The following is a 13,866-nucleotide window of genomic DNA, read 5'->3' as shown; positions in this document are numbered from 1 at the left end:
CGTATCCCTGTAACGAGTCAGACCGAACTACTGCATTCGTCGAAGGAATCTGTCTGTCCATCACAGTAACTAAGCTTCGGTGAATCAGTCCTCGCTGTAGAGGAGTACCAGCGCCTCTCAGTATACGTGTGGGACCATTCGCCACTCGCAGACTGGCACCCGGATGGTGGCAGCACTCGATCGCAGGCGGTTTGCCGCAGCGCCGCAACTGGCGCAGCACGGATGGTTGCCCCCGTCGAGTGCTCGGCGAGACAGAAAATTCCGCGGTCAGAGCCGCCGCCGAGCGCTGTCCCTGGCCGGTGAATGCGGGCAGCGCGCGTGTGGTGTGTGGCGGCCGCTCGTGCCGCTGCCCGCTTTGTGCGTGGGCTGGCCGCAGCTGGCCGGCACAGCTGCCGACCGCGCGACACACTGCCAGCGGTCCCGGGCGCAACTAAATAGTCTGCGGCGATTACCACGCTACTCTGTACTCACAACTCTTGGCACACGACCAGCTGGGCTTAACTGGACCAGAACATGCTCCAAAACGTGGGCGATACTTGTTGTCTACGTACCGAATGATAATATTTTAAATATCCATATGTTGTTGTTCTTGCGGTTGAGGTGTTCAGTCCGAAGATTGATTTCGCCGCACCAGTTTATCCTGTGCAAGCTTCTTCATCTCTGTACAACTATTGCGACGCACATTCACTAGAGATTGGTTTCTGTAGTCAATATTTTGTTCCCGTTGAAACGTCCCCTTAAAAAAATTATAAATGACTGTGCTTAAACTGACACACAATATTTTTTAGCTCAACGCAATCTGACTTTCAAAAATCCCTACAAAAGAATGGCCCTGACTAATAATAACCTATACATTTACTAAGATGGTATCTGCTCCTTCGGACATGTCTACGAATGTAGTGCGGGACAATACGTTGAGAATGTGGGTTTGGCGGGAGGCGTGCCAGAGATAAATCCCTGCTGTTACGCTATTCTCTGTGTCCTCGGTGGCTCAGATGGATAGAGCGTCTGCCATGTAAGCAGGAGATCCCGGGTTCGAGTCCCGGTCGGGGCACACACTTTCATCTGTCCTCGTTGACGTATGTCAACGTCTGTAAGCACCTAAGGGTGTTCATTTCATTGTAATAACCTATACCTTTCATGAATCACTTACCTCACAAAAATCTTCGTTACTCAAACTACTGCAATACAGCGTCGCCTCTACTGCCAGCTGAATAAAAGATTCTAACTACTGAAGTCACTAACTACTGATAGGCATAGCTAGCAAATGAAAGATTTTGATAAAGAACAAACAATGTATTTACCGTAACAGTGTTCAAAAGTCATTATTTATATATATATATATATATATATATATATATATATATCAGTTCATGACATACAGTCTTACAAATTTACTGTCTCTGATGGACACATGTCCAGATCATCCGCTCTCAAAACTCCGCCATCCCTCTCCCCATATCCACGACTGCTGGCAGCTCACCTCTAACTGCGCAACGCTACGCGCTGTTCACATCCAACTGCCCAACACTACAATAGCGAATATTACAACAATGCTAACCAGCCACAGACTGCACACAGCACAGTCAGTGATTTTCATACAGAGCGCTACGTGGCGTTACCAATATAAAAACATAAACAGCCTACTTACACCGTCTGCACTTCTTACCCTACCCCCCTCCCCCACCCTTACACACACACACACACACACACACACACACACACACACACACACACGCCACGGTCGCAGATTCGAATCCTGCCTTGGGCATGGATGTGTCTGATGTCCTTAGGTTAGTCAGGTTTAAGTAGTTCTAAGTTCTAGGGGACTGATGACCTCAGAACTTAAGTCCCATAGTGCTCAGAGCCATTTGAACACACACACACACACACACACACACACACACACACACACACACACTCACCCTCACACACATTTCTCTCCATCACCAAAATGGTTATTTCTTGATGTCTCAGGATGTGTCCTATCAATATCAAGTTATTCCTTCCTTTAGTCAAATTGCGCAGTAAATTTCTTTTCTCCAGTATTTAAAGCAGTGCCTCTTGGTTAGTTATCCGACCTGCACATTTGATCTCCGTCGTCCCTCTACAGCATCACATTTCAAAAGCTGTTCTCTTCTTTCTTCCTGTCTCAACCATTTATCGTTCACGATTCACCTCCGTATAAAGATATGTTCGAAACAATTACCTTCAGAAAAGATTTCCTGGCAATTATTCGGTGATAATAAATTACTTTGTATCAGAAGCTCTTCCCTTGCAGTTGTCAGACTGAACTTCAGTCAAAGCAGTACAAAGTATATGAAAGTACAGGAAATTCAATTTTAAGCAGAGTTTCCTTTTCATGAAATTCAATCCAAGCTCTGGCACGGCAAAAATTTCCGCAAAGTAGTAAAAAATCTGTTTTTGTTAAGTGAGTAAAAAACTATATCTCCAGTCGCAACATCTCATGCGAAGAAGTTATAGGGCTTAAGAAGTTCTATAGATTGCTATTTCATAGGCATCGATTGCTTTTTTGCACTTCGAGATATACCGAATATCCATCAAACGCGTTGCTATGAAATGTTAATTGCGTCCAACAGGTAACAGATTAAAAAAAAAAAAATTATCTCGATTGCAGGAAGTGTTGGATTTTTTCTTTTTTCTGGTAACTCGTGAAAAGTGTCAACAATTTCTTTCTTTGAAACTTATTTTCATAAAATTAAAATTGAGTTAGTTTAAAAAACCGCCCAACAGAAGTGCAAATTTAACGAAGTCATTTTCTGATCCTTACTATTAATTAAATCGTAAAAATTAATTATTTAACAGAATAGTAGCACAACTCGTTGCAGAGAAAACAAGCCTGAAGCAGTTACTGTAACGGCGTCAACAGACCCTGCTGGGGTTAAATGTTTCTATTTGTGATGTACTAACCTCACCCATTGGCGACCGCAGTCTTTAGATTTCTTTGCAACGTATTATGTTATTTTATAATGATATATTTTGGTTACGTTGCTATCTTACATCAGTTGTATCACTGCCACCATTTTCTTTTTTTGGATGACGGAGACGAGATAATAGTCTTTCGTTTTCTGGACGCCATACAAGAAGGATTCATTGTATGTATTCCAAAGCGCTACTACGACATATTCTGAACTGTAACTTTACATCTAGATAAATTGGTGGTCCATTATTCTTCAATTGTGTTAACCAAATACCGAATATTTTACTGTTGTAGAAAAGTCTAGCGATAAATCTCTGTCATTTACTTGATAACGTCACCATTGTCCTGCAGAAAATCGACATAATCTGGAGACGGAGGTAATATTGAAATGTGAAGATAGGGAAGACAGGTACAGGTATGGATAGGTAAAAGCAGATAAAAAAAGTAAATCTATCAGACATTGCTTATACATCCAAATATGTAGGAGTCAGTATGGCTGATGTAGGAGATTGTGTTCTCAGTGGAATTCTACTTTCTTGTAGAACCTTTTCCCTGGGTAATATTGTGGTTCTCTGGGTGAAGAGCAGGCTTTTTACTCTGGAACAGCCATTATCAGTGGCGGCGAGCTGCGGGCATCTGGAAAAAAAAACCATTATGTTAGGGAATTCATTGGGAGAAGGGGGAGGAGACAGGAAGAGCTTATCACACACCGCATTTTTATCGGATCCCTACGGTAATCATTTAAATTACTTTTCTGTCACGAGTCTTTCGAAAGATTGATGTTGTCCTTTACCTCCCTCTCTGATCTACGCTAATGTCTTCATCTCCATGTATCTGGTACACGCAGCACTCTGCTACACACAACTTGCATCTTTTTCTCTTACACCTCCCTACGGTGTTACAACCAATAGTCCGGAATGATTATGTACAAATCTCACAAACCTGTATCTTTCCACGTAGCATTGATTCAAAGTCATGTTCTCTGTTAATCCTCGTCACTATTTCTCCATTTCGATATTTTCCTACAAACTTAATTCTTAACATTCACACATAGCAATAAATTTCAAATGATTAGTTTAATTTTAATTATTTCATTTTCCCTCTGATCATATTTCCTCCTGCATGAGCTAACTGCAAATTTACAACTTCAGAAACTTTCTCCACAGTTCACGTCCAGTGATTTAACTAATTTCTTATCTTCAAGAATTTTCTCAAATTTCGAAAGAATAATTTCTAGGCCATCTTTTCTGTGGATACCTTTTATAGTATTTCTTTCTGTATGGTAAATTTATTTCATTTTCTTATTTGATGCTTCAAAAATTTGGTAAGTTCCTTTTTTATGCTTAATTTCTGCTAATCGTCATTATGTTTCTACCTGTTTATCGCTGTATTTCTCATAAATCTAAAAATATTATTCCAACTTACGATATGAAACGCTTTGTTTAGAACAAAAATCAGTAATTCAATCATACAGATTACTATGTCATTGATAAGCACTAATACCTTTCCTGTTATCCTTGCCGTAACTTGTATACTGCTCTGGCTAATAATTTAGAAGCAAGCGACGCCAGGCTGATGTCGACATCATGTTTCAGGTACAAAAGATTGATCACAAATACAACAATGAGTATTAGAGTCTCTTTCTCTGCGTGGCTGATTTCATTTTCTCTTAATATACCAAACTTACACTATTTGTTCCTAATCAAACAATTGGCAGGATATTTCCGCAACTGACACAAGACTTCTCAGTAAACAATATTAATAAACCATACCACGTGATCAAAACAAGCTTGGAGATGTTATCCAACGATAATGTTGAGGGTGTCTGCGAGTTGAGGTCATGGGGTACAGTAGGTACAGTAATATCTGTGAAAACTGAATTGCCATTGCGTAGAACATGTGACTGAAATGAATTTTGCACTGGTTACGTACACAACAAAACTAAGGAATCAACATGGTTTGAAATACCCACGTGCTTCAGTCGGAAATTGTACACTTCTCGACGCGGAATGAAAGTGTGTCCTACAGCGAAAATAACATTGTCTCCGCTTCAACAAATTTAAATGTTAAAACACATGTTACTGCGATTTTAATTACCTTTCTTGGAAAAAGAGCCCAACAAAAACAATAATTGAGAGTATACTTATCTTATAGTAAGTGTTCAAATGTGTGTGCTTAGGACCAAATTTCTGAGGTCATCGATCCCTAGACTTACACACTACTTAAACTAACTTATGCTAAGAACAACATACACACCCATGCCCGAGGGAGGGCTCGAAAGTCCGGCGGGAGGGGCCGCGCAATCCGTGACATGGCGCCTCAAACCGCGCGGCCACTCCGAGCGGCTGTCGTGAGTCCAACAACTTGTAGTAGATATTAATAGTTATGAAATCTAGGTCCAAGGTCCAGCGTCTTTAATGCAAAAATTAATATTTTGGCATAAATTTTTCTCATTTAAACGAAAAAGCTGGTTTTATGATATGTTGTTCATTCCATCTACCACCTGTATTTCAGACCAATATTGAATAAATAATTTTTACACATTCTTCATACAAAATTTTACAAGCTTAACCCGCAACTATGTTTGCGGGGTAATTTATTACGAGATGCGTCACTTTTCGTTTACAGTTTCGTTCGTACAACAACATTGCCACTACCCTTGTGCGTAATCTTGGTATCGGCTGTGCTTTTGCATTGTGTGGCGCTTGCTAACCAGCGAGCATTATTTCCGAAGGTGCGTACTAGTTAGGGTCGAAATATAACCTATGAAGCTATGAACGTTCCTATTCGTATTTGTCTACACAAATTATTTTTCATTGGTTTAGACAGAACGGAGCGACGTTTGATCGATGATCAAATTTTTGAGTTATTTTGAGCTAGAAAAGTCTGCAGACTCACTGGATACACCAGCTACTTTCCAAGACGCGGCCGAGTTCAGCGACAGTTAAACGGAAACATCTGATCATGAAACTGACAGTGAAGCAGAGGACGATCAAGAGGCAGAAGAAGAGGATGTTCGTGGAAAAAACCAAGAAGTAGTAAGACAATCTGGCTATTTTTACGGATAAAAACGTTATAAATAAGAAAAGCGAGATGATACATAATGATTTTATAAAACATCTCGGCATGGCATTAATGAAAGCAAATATCAAAGAGAGAAAAATAAATTCCAGATTTTTTTCTAAAAGCTTGCAGACTACAATGGACAAAGTTCTTTGCAAAAGTTTTGAAAATCATAGCAGGTTCGACGAATTAGCAGTGCAAGTCCACGTGGGACCGAGTCATATGTCCACTATTTAAAGACACGAAAACCACCGAAACATGTTGTAAATGTCAAACAGAAGTGTGCAAAATCCATTCTGTTATCAAAAAGTTGTGTCTGGACTGTCATGAACGAATATGAGAGCTTAGTTGATTCACTCATGCACTTACTGTCATTTTTTAATTGAAAGTCATTTTTCATGTCTTTGTAGTTCATTAGTTGATCGACATTTGATCTCATAACGTATTTCCGGACTTTGTTGAAGTAGGTTTCCCTAGTTTATGAATTCCTAAAACTTAGGTTTAGAGACCAAGGCTTAAGAGCCCTAATTGTTGGTATGATATTTTCTTTTTTAATAAAGAAATGGTTCAAATGGCTCTGAGCACTATGGGACTCAACATCTTAGGTCATAAGTCCCCTAGAACTTAGAACTACTTAAACCTAACTAACCTAAGGACATCACACACACCCATGCCCGAGGCAGGATTCGAACCTGAGACCGTAGCAGTCCCGCGGTTCCGGACTGCAGCGCCAGAACCGCTAGACCACTGCGGCCAGCTTTTTAATAAAGAGTAGTTTATCATAAATAGAAGCCTTTCTTTTATTGATTCTTCATCATAAGTTTAGAGAAGCATTTCAGTAAATAAGTTTCAGATGTGATTTGAGACTTTCTCGGCGTATTCCATTCGTGAAATCTTCTCGGGTGATCAGCCGAGTAAAGGCGTCGTCTTCTCGCAACGTTTCGAAGGGTTTCGTACCCATCATCTTCAAGCGAAGATGATGGGTACGAAACCCTTCGAAACGTTGCGAGAAGACGACGCCTTTACTCGGCTGATCACCCGAGAAGATTTCACGAAAGTTTCAGATGGTTTTTGTTTACGTGGTCAAAACCTACCCCTCGCAGTTTCTGACATCAGTACAAATAGTGAGCGTAGTTAAGGCTTAGCTGTGTCTTTTGACTCAGCTTACCCAGTAATTTGTTCACGAAACGCATTTACATTGCCACTTTTCAATACGATATCTTGATTACTACAGCACGCCTTGGGCTTTCATCTCTGCAATACACTTTTCAGAACTAGTTTCTACAGACAAGCCCACAGAAAATAAATATTTTGAAAAATTTGACATATAGTTCTTGTTCGAGCATCTCCGGTCCTCTTCATCAGTATGCTCCGTAAGAGCTCTCTACTCTTCTGTAATGTTTCCACGAGGTGAGGTTCAACAGGCATAAAATACATTTTAATCATCAGCTTTTTGTTTGTTCCTTTGTCATTAACTAATCTGTTGTGCGCTACATCCTGGATGATGGTTAATAACCAAAGCGCTGGGCATTGTGGCCGAGCGGTTCTAGGCGCTTCAGTCCGGAACCGCGCTGCTGCTACGGTCGCAGGTTCAAATCCTGCTTCGGGCATGGATGTGTGACGTCCTCCAGATAGTTTAAGTAGTTCTAAGTCTAGGGGACTGATGACCTCAGATGTTAAGTCCCATAGTGCTTAGAGCCATTTTTTTAATAACCGAAACCGGTAGGTGACTGATGGGACAAATAAAAAGCTGATGGTTAAAACGCATTTTATAAAAAAAAACTATACTCTTCAATCTGCCGGGCAAGTTGGCGATGTTCTGACAGGGGGACAAGTGGACCTTTCATCGACATTTCCTGAACGCAAATTCCACTGCACGCAGTTTACAGCACAGCTTTTGATTGGCCTTCACACATAGTATTTCATCACCGCGGGACGCACTGAAGACATAAATGTCCTGATACACCACAAATTGCCACCTGTCTGTTGTCACTTCCCGTACCAAGCGATGTGGCGCAGTGGTTGGCGCATTGGACTCGCACTGGGGAGCACGGCGGTTCAAATCCACGTCCGGCCATCCTAATCTGGGTTTTCGGTGATTTCCATAAATCGCTTCAGGCAAATGCCGGGATGGTTTCTCTGAAAGGGCATGGCCGACTTCCTTCGTCATCCTTCCCTAATCCGATGGGACCGATGACATCGCTGTTTGGTTAAAACAAATGGTTCAAGTGGCTCTGAGCGCTATGGGACTTAACTTCTAAGGTCATGAGTCCCCTAGAACTTAGAACTACTTAAACCTAACCAACCTAAGGACATCACACACATCCATGCCCGAGGCGGGATTTGAACCTGCGACCGTAGCGGTCGCGCTGTTCGAGACTGTAGCGCCTAGAGCCGCTCGGCCATCAAAGGCCGGCCGCTGTTTGGTCCCTTCCCCCAAATCAACCAACCAACGATCACTTGCTGTGTTTGCGCAACGAGGTACCAAAGAGGACAAATTGAACGTGACTGTACCTCATCACATGACCACACTTAGCCCCTTCTAAGCCCCAGGACACTCTCGGCTTTGCTGAGTAATAGTCCTAGATATCAATTTCGGCCATTGTAAATAGTGCTGGACGACAAGAGCTGCGGCCCCTGGGGATATTTCGCAGCTGAAGTAAACAGGAAATATGAAACTGGTAAACAACGGACTCGGGGCGAAAGCGATATCGGGTGCGAAGGTGTGTCGGGCGTCGGGACGGACGCAACGCGGATTTGCGCCGGGTACACGGCGGCCCGCCAGGTACAAAGGGCGGCTAATCCCTGGACACAGGGGCCGGCGCGCCAAGTTGTGTATGAAATCCCCTGAGAGGCGGCGCGGCCGCTAAGTAGCGCCCAAGAATGGCCGACCTCTCGCCTTCCACTTGAGCAGGAGCGCGTCGCGCGCTGAAAGGACAGATCGGCGCGCCCTAAGTGCCCTTCCAGGGCTGTTGACGCTGTGGCTTACACAAACACGCGGCGGGGGCCAGCCAGCGGTCTGGGGCGCCTCGGGAAGGCGCGACTCCCTCCGTCTGTAAGTGCTGGTAGCGCCACAGAGCCCCCTAACCAGCCGTGCTCACACACAATTAGCGTACAATGTGGACAACATCCTTTTCTGAATTATGTTTGTCTAGGACAGCATATCGCCTCCTGCTAGAACTGTAATGCAACCATAACAAAACAAGAAGAGAAATTTAAATACTTCACTCCTTCTTCCAACCAGAGATACAATTTCGAAGCCCGTCGGAGTGGCCGTGCGGTTCTAGGTGCTGCAGTCTGGAACCGAGGGACCGCTACGGTCGCAGGTTCGAATCCTGCCTCGGGCTTGGATGTGTGTGATGTCCTTAGGTTAGTTACGTTTAATTAGTTCTAAGTTCTAGGCGACTGATGACCTCAGAAGTTAAGTCGCATAGTGCTCTGAGCCATTTGAACCATTTGAACAATTTCGAAACGATTTCATTACACGTCGTCACTTACCAGTCATCTCCTCCAGTCATGTGCCATCATTTGAGTACAATACACTCTGGAACCCATACAATCAATGAACAAACATGTAATCTATACATATCGTACTACTACGAGGGCTGTTCGGCAAGGACTGACAACGATTTTTTCCTGTAGCTTCCGCTATGGTTTCCTGTCTGTACCATGAATATTTGAAAGTAAAGGGCTAGTATTTATAATGTCCATAGGCGGCAGCACTCTCGTATCGGCTGATTGATAGTAGTGTTCTATTTTGCAAAAGCTCTTTGCATTTCGCACACCAAATGTGAGAGGAGCAGTACGGTGGAATAAAATTCTGCGGTCATTTAAACCATACAGCCTCTGGAACTTACGAAAAGCTGCAACACGTGTAGCATGAAGGTACACTACCTCGCCCGACAGTGTTTAGGAGGTTCAAGGACTTCTGAGAAGACCGTCTTGTCTGTGTTAAGCAAGGTGGCCCTGGTGGTTCGGTTCTGCTGCGACAGAAGTCAACGTCGATACAGCTGCTGTGATTGTCCGCGAGGATCGGCGGATAACATTACGTAACCTCAGTGAGGAGTTGATAATTTCATATGCAGGTGTCTTTACGATTATAAATAATCGTCTCCATGTGACCCGTGTTTGTCCACGTTGCTTACCACTGTGTAAATGGAGACAAGCCGTGAGGTGCTGCGTCTCTTTGCTGATGGACGGATTGTATTTACGGTTCAAAATGGTTCAAATGGCTATGAGCATGACTGTAGCGCCTAGAACCGCACGGCCACTCCGGCCGGCTGCGTTTCTGGAATCGATTATCATCGGTGATGAATCATGGCTGCATCATTATGATCCTGAAAGAAACGAGTCAGCAGATTGTCGAAATCGCCTGGGTCCCCGACATCAAAACAAGGCGAAAGGTTTTCCATATGCAGCGAAAATGATGTTGATCACATTTTTTAATTGCCGAGCAGTGATTTACCAGCCCGCACACTACTGTCACAGCAACATACTACTTCTCATTATTGGATAAACTGAGGAAGCACATTGCAAAGAAACGACTACATCTTGTGTCGACTTCATTATAAGAATACGTGGTCTCATGTCACAAGCCAAGTCATGCAGTTTCTGGCTCAATTCAGTATTATCTGTATACCGTGTACGCCTTATAACACCAATCTTGCATCCTGTGATTTTTCTTTTATTCCCATCACTAAAGGCAAAGCTTTTGGGCATTCGTTTAGAGAACTCGGAAGCAGCACTCAAGAAAAGTGAGGCGATTCTCAAGGACTTGGAAAGAATGGCTTGCATAATGTTGTTGAAGACTGGTAGTGACGCTATAAAGTTTATTCGAGTAGGAGGGGAATAATTTCAAAAAATCATTTAAACATTCAAACGGAGAAATAAACATATGTGGTGTGGTGTCACCGCCAGACACCACACTTGCTAGGTGGTAGCTTAAATCGGCCGCGGACCATTTAGTACATGTCGGACCAGCGTGTCGCCACTGTGTGATCGCAGACCGAGCGCCACCACAAGGCAGGTCTCGAGATACGGACTAGCACTCGCCCCAGTTCTACGACGACTTTGTTAGCGACTACACTGACGAAGCCTTCTCTCATTTGCCGAGAGACAGTTAGAATAGCCTTCAGCTAAGTCCATGGCTACGACCTAGCAAGGCGCCATTAGCCTTACATAGTATGATAGTTATCGTATGAAATGTCTCATCAAGAACGTTGTAAACCAACGGACTATATAAAAGTTAAGTATTCCCAAAGCAACGTACTTTTCTTGCTATCATTCACTACTTATCCTGTTCCAGAATTCACGCCCGTCTGCGTTAGATAGCGTGCATTTCGGCCTCCTCTATCTACAAGGTGTTGGCACATTTGCCAACACATCATGTGGAAAAAAATCTGTCTCAGTCTTTGATAATCAGCCCTCGTAAATTAAATTCCCCTATCGCGTCTTGAAGTAGAAGCGTGTATTCGCACGTCGGTAGAACTTTCTTGTGTGACAAAATACCATCAGATTTGAATAGCTGATAACTACGTGACCAATAATGCATAAACAATGATTGAGCCCACAAGTTATAGATCACGTTCGTGCGTGTGCATCACGCAGTATTTGCTTTGCCTGTAACGCCATCGTACCAGTGAAAGTGCATGCACACTATAGTCACGAACTAGCTTAGTATAAAGCTATAAATTGATGTAGCATAGAAACGCGCTAATTATGACATTGATTCGGAAGTCCTTATTAAGATCTTGGGGAGCACTACCAGGACCGAAAGACAATAGCCATATTTGCCGGGATATAAGCAAAAATCGGTATCAAACTGAAAATTACAAAATAATGAAAGATGTCTTCTCATTTGACTCATGAGAAGTTTTTCAAAACGCAAGTCTGAAGACCGGTCGCATCACAAGGCATCCGGAAAGCCTAAAAGGCCCAGTGCCAAAGGAGTGCAAGAACTACGGCAGCAACAGTCCAAACCGCTGCGGATCATGTGCAGTTGTTGTTGGAAGGCAGTAAGGTAAAAAGTTACAATAATGTAAAGATGGATGGCAATGCGACAGTACCAGTCGAGTGTGCATCTCGAGCACCAAATATTGACGTGGTGTCAACCGAGATTTATATAAGTTCACCAACACTGATGGGGCTAGGAATGTATTGGGCCAGACTGCATTGTCCATCCTTGCCCCCCATCGCCACTTCTCCTCCCCTACCACTCAGTCTACCCTCACACACCTCCCCTCCTCCTCCCTTCTAGGCCAATTGGGTCATATCCTATTGGCTGTAGATAATGAGGCCAGGCAACATGGTTGACAGATTTATTCCCACTGAGTTTGCTGCTTTCAGCCATGCCCACTCTATAAATTATTACCCAATTACTATAATTTATGAGTTCTCACACTATATCTATAATTTATCCCTCAATTTTTATATGTCACTTCCAGCTGTGCTCCTCCATAATTTATCACCCAAAAATGACCGCAAAGGATTTTCCTTCCAAAAATAGTTGCACCAGTTTCATTTATTTTGAGACGTGAGACACGTTTCCTATCTTTGCACTTACGACCTAAACATAAACATCTGACACGCATATTTTTACACATTTATGTGCAGTAGAACTGCTTTGACGTTCTTCTTCTTTTTTTACATTAATTTAGAGTGGAACTCCCAATGTGATTGAGTTTGAAGATTCAAGGTATGAGTTGTACATAAGAAAAAGGATATAGGGTAGCAAATTGTCTTTATTTATTCTTAGTATATGCGGTATTTTCTTGAGCAGCAAATTTTTTCCACAGTGTGTTTCTTAAAACCGGCTACAATGTTAGAGGTGTTTTTACACTCATAATAATAATGACTAGTACAACGACAAAATAATCTATACACAGAAAATATTCTCAAGAATTTCCATATACAAATGTTTCCCATGGCAGCCTTTAGAAGGTTACGATGTTGGAGTTGACACTCTTTTTTTTAAATACAATTGTGGAGTTGTCATTTTTTTATATGCAGATGTTACAATGGAGATGTTTTACCATTCAGCTGTTGCAGAGCCATTTGATATACAGTTGTTTTAATGTTAAGGAGTCATTCATGTTGCAATGTTAAATAAAGACTTAGCAACGGGAAATAATTGACAGTGAGAACCTAAAGACTTGGATGACGAGCACCAGCTGAAAAAATTTAAAAACTAATGAAACTGTACAGTGTAAAGGACGAAGAAGAATTATCACGCTTGGTGGTCAGCGGGCGATTCCTCATCCCAACTGAAGACAAAAATGAATGTAGCAAATTTAGTCCCACCTAAAGGTTTTATAGTAATGCAATTTAAAGACGAGGCTCCAGCAACGCTGGCTGTAACTGCGTGCAACGTGGCCAAGAGCAGGTAGCACACACTAGATCTATCCCATTAGCTCAGGGACAGCTGTGATTTGGGGAACGACTATGCAGACTCGCCAATGTTCGAGTCGCGTTTGTGCCAAATATTCTTTTTTCCAGTTAAAGTAGCAAATTGTGCCCACTTAACACCTCCACATTGCTGTGTCTTGTATACATCTTTCTATTATGTTACTCTTATTTAAACATAACATAACATGAACTTCTTACAGATGTAAACGATCACTTTTCTCGTCCATGAAACAAATAAAGGGAATAGAAAATGACAGTGGATGCAGTAATATTGTCTGTACCCAGTGTGGTACGAAAAGCACAAGAGGTAGGCTGCACATTATGCTACGCATAATAATTCCTTTCTGTATGTTTGATGTCCTGGCTAATCTTCACAGAGCCGATATGTAAATGTATGAGCAAAATCCATTTTAGAAAAGATATTCCAAGTAATCATCTTGCATTTTCAAACACTTCGT

At 42.4% G+C, this 13,866-nt stretch overlaps 1 non-coding gene across 1 annotated transcript; it reads left to right on the top strand.

Moving 5' to 3' along the window:
- Positions 1–980: 980 nt before the first annotated feature.
- Positions 981–1,054, top strand: Trnat-ugu (transfer RNA threonine (anticodon UGU)). Its single transcript has one exon. It is a non-coding gene; the product is annotated as a tRNA-Thr (tRNA).
- The last annotated feature ends 12,812 nt before the right edge of the window (positions 1,055–13,866 follow it).

The sequence above is a fragment of the Schistocerca serialis genome, chromosome 4, assembly GCF_023864345.2.
Source record: "Schistocerca serialis cubense isolate TAMUIC-IGC-003099 chromosome 4, iqSchSeri2.2, whole genome shotgun sequence".
NCBI classification, from domain to species: Eukaryota; Metazoa; Arthropoda; class Insecta; order Orthoptera; family Acrididae; genus Schistocerca; species Schistocerca serialis.
Note: the sequence above shows the minus strand (reverse complement) of the source record. Positions and strands in the feature narration are given on the sequence as shown.